Source organism: Dromiciops gliroides, chromosome 5 (genome assembly GCF_019393635.1).
Source record: "Dromiciops gliroides isolate mDroGli1 chromosome 5, mDroGli1.pri, whole genome shotgun sequence".
Taxonomy (NCBI): domain Eukaryota; kingdom Metazoa; phylum Chordata; class Mammalia; order Microbiotheria; family Microbiotheriidae; genus Dromiciops; species Dromiciops gliroides.
Window position 1 is genome coordinate 223,290,516 of NC_057865.1, and position 3,972 is coordinate 223,294,487.

Consider the following 3,972-nt stretch of genomic DNA (forward strand, 5'->3'; position numbering starts at 1 on the left):
AGGCAGGGCGGTTTTTAGTCATGCTGAGTCTCCAATTGGTTCAACATACACCCTGGGCTGTCCACATTATAATCTATCCAGGCCCAGGTGGGCGTGGGGGAACTCCTAGGTGGGGGTTAGTACTTTAGTTGGGTACTTTGACTGAATAAATGTTCTTTGTGTTGTATCTTTTCAGTTTGACCATAATGAAGCAAAGATGGGGTGATGGAAACCCCAAATCACAATTAATTCCTTACAATGTAATGGAATACTATTGTGGTGTAAGAAACATTGAGCAGGTGGATTTCAGAGAAACCTGGGGGGAGTGTGAGAACCAGGGGCCCCACCCCCTGCTGAGAAAGAATTCAACCTTTCTAAGGTCATCTTAGCATCCCAGAAGTTCATGGACCTCCTTTAAGTCATGTCAATCAATGGACTGGAGTGCTACCTGCCAATTAGCTTGGAGCTGTGTGTGGGGACCACTCTTCTTCCTATTGGACAGGGGGCTTCCCTGGGGAACTGACTGGGACTCTTGGTTTTTTTTTGGAAGCATGAGTAGCTAGGTGAAGGCAGCTTACTCTCTCTAGCATAGATCTGAGGTAGGGTTTTTCCATTCTTTCTGAGACATGTTCTCCCTTGCTCTCTCTTTACTAACTTCTAATATACTTTGATAAATGCTTAAAAGCCTAAATTCTTGCTGAATTTATAAGCAAATTTTAGCTAGTTTTTCCCCACACTGGGGGAGGTGGGGGCAGGTAAGGACACACATATTAGATTTTAAACAACACAGTTATACAATACAATCACATTAAACATATTTCCATGTTGTGAGAGAAGAATCAGAACTGTGGTGACCAATTTTTAATTGGGGAGTGTTAGATAAGTGGCACGCTGTAATATTGGGGCAAGGAAGGAGACAGGCAGCCTCCCTCAAAACAGAACAGGATTTATTTTAACAAGAACAAACCAAAAACAACAACAACAACAGGATCAAGGGAAAGGAAATAAAACGGGGAAAGGGAAATTATACAACCTGAAAAAATACCACCACCCAGGAATCAGTTGAGAATACACAGCAGAGCTCCTGTCGCCTTCCAGCTTCCAGCTTCCAGCTAGAATGGCGAATTCTCCTCCTCAATCCCAGAAAACCCCACACAGCCCCCAGCCAATTGGATGGCCACTCTGACAGTCACATGAATGCCCTCACTAGGCTTCCAATCATTCTAATTTTGCCAGGCCCATGTAGGCTGTCGGGAAAATTTTTAATTCCGATGGAATAACAAAAACAACAGAGTTTCCAGGCTGAAGCAAATAGGTTTATTGAGAGAGGGTTAGTCCCCCAACAAAGCCAATAGGCTTATTGAGAAGGTTTTAGCCTCCCAATAAAGCTGGTTATCCAGGCATTGGACCTGAAAGACCCAGAATTACAAAATCCATGGGTTTATATACCCTTCCAAAGTTATACTTGTACAGTATTTTATCATTAGTTGTGCTTCTAAAATTAAAACATATTCTTAGGAAATATGAGGAATTACCTAAAGGACTCAAAATGTCAGCATTATGATGACAATAGGGTGGGTCATTGTCAGGCCACTGGTCAGCAGCGAGAACTCTTTATAGAAAAGTATGTCACTCATGATTATTTAAATATAGCATTGCTGACTACTAGATCTTGTGATATTACCTAATGCTTGACATTGGAAAATTAGGAAATATGAGGAAAGAATTAACCTTTTGACCTAATGTAATCTATATGTAATAATATCTAAATATAATAAATCACAATTTTTAGTTAATATATTGATTGCAATCTTAATACAATCACTTATAACTATGGTGAATCTCTTATAACTAAGGGATGGGGAAAATTTCACTCACATTATCCCTCCTTTGATCCAAAGACAAATATTAAATTTGTCCTTTGGATCATTAACAATCTAAAAGATGGATACAATTCAATGCATAGAGGGCAGTCCTCTATGGACAGCACAAAATTCCAGAGGGGGCACTCCCCTACTGAGGCGCAAAATTTACAAACATAATAATGAATGAGTACAACTTATGTTAATAAGGGAACATTGATTTAAGTTAATCTAAAGTTACAAGAAAATTAAAAATTCTAAAGTTCATTCAGCATCTGAGGAATGACAAAGAGAACAACAAGGATAATTAATAGTTCCATAGAATGAAGAACTAAAATGCTTTCTACATGGAGGACCATACTAACAGTATCAATTCAGTTAGAAGTATAGAAGTCCAAAGATATTTAGAAAAATATACAGAGTACCTTGATTCCTGATTTAACAGGGTAACAAGATCTTTAAAAGTAGCAGTTATCAGTGAAAGTTGTAGCCATTTTCAGGAGGAGAAAGGAGCAGGCTTAACGTGAGAGCACTGAATCCAAGAGTCCTTCTAATCAACCTTGATTGCAGTAGGAGTAGTTTGAAGAACCTTCCCAAGGTGGTTGAAGTCTACTAGAACGGGTAAAATTCTTAATATATACATAGTCACCAGGTTGAAAATCAAGTATAGAAAAATCAATAGGACCAGATTGAATCACAGCTCCAACTGATTGCAACTCCTTAAACCTACCCTGTAATTCTCTTATATAGTTAGTTATTGATAAATCCCCTCCCAACATAGAGGTATATACAGGCACAAATGGTCTTGCCTTCAAGGGGGGATGTCCAAACAACATCTTATAAGGAGAAATATGACAATCTCTTCTGGGCCTACTCCTTAAATGAAACAAAGCTAGAGGAAGTACATCAAGCCATTCAAATCAGTTTTTTGGCATAATTTTCCAATTAAAAGGTTGATTTCCTTATTCATACGTTCTACCTGTCCAGAAGGTTGAGGATGATAAGGAGTATGAAATTTTGGTTCAATTCCCAAATTTGCATAAACTCTAGAAAGAACTGTGTCAGTAAAATGAGAACCTTTATCAGAATCAATTTTAGCAGGAGGGCCATATCTGGGAACAATTCCCCTTACAATTATTTTAGCCATAAAAACTACATCAGCTTTGGAAGCAGGAAAAGCTTCCACCCACCTTGTTAATTTATCAGTAAGTACCAGACAGTATTTCAAATGCCCAACCTTTGGTAAATTTATAAAGTCAATTTGTAAAGATTCAAATGGAAGATATGCAAGGGGGTGACCACCATATGCAACCTTTTTAAAGGCATGCTGATTAAAAGCCAAACATTCAACACATCCTAATGTAATACGAGAAGCCACTGATGTAATCTCAGGAGCCACCCATGCTCGCCTAATTGTGTCTGTGATTGTCTGTGCACCATAATGATCTCCAGCATGAACTGCTAGATAGATCTGGTGATAACATTTCTTTGGAAGAAAAGGCTTGCCTTCTTTACTTACCCATATTCCAGATATCTGTTTAGCATTATACCGTTGTTTCCAGGTGTCCACTTCCTCGTCATCATAGATAAGGGCTGGCCACTGAGTTTTACTCCCAGCATCATCATCATCAGTCCCAGAAGCTTGAAGTGGCATCACATAAACAGGACCTTCAATAGCTGCTGTCTTTGCAGCAGCAGCAGCTCTGGCATTTCCTTGAGTCACTGGATCAGTTCCTTTTTTTATGAGCAGAACAATGAATTACAGCTAGAGTCTTAGGTAGCTGAATAGCTTCCAGCAAATCTCTGATCACTTCAGAGTGAGCAATCTCTTTTCCTGATGAAGTTAAGAAGCTTCTTTGCTTCCATAACATACCTGTTGCATGACAGCATAACGGGAATCAGAATAGATATTAGCACTCTTTACCCTTGCCAAGTGACAGGCTTTTGTCAGAGCAATAAGTTCAGCTGCTTGGCGATAGGTTTATTGAGAGGGTTTTAGCCTCCCAATAAAGCTGGTTATCCAGGCATTGGACCTGAAAGACCCAGAATTACAAAATCCATGGGTTTATATACCCTTCCACAGTTACACTTGTACAGTATTTTATCATTAGTTGTGCTTCTAAAATTAAAA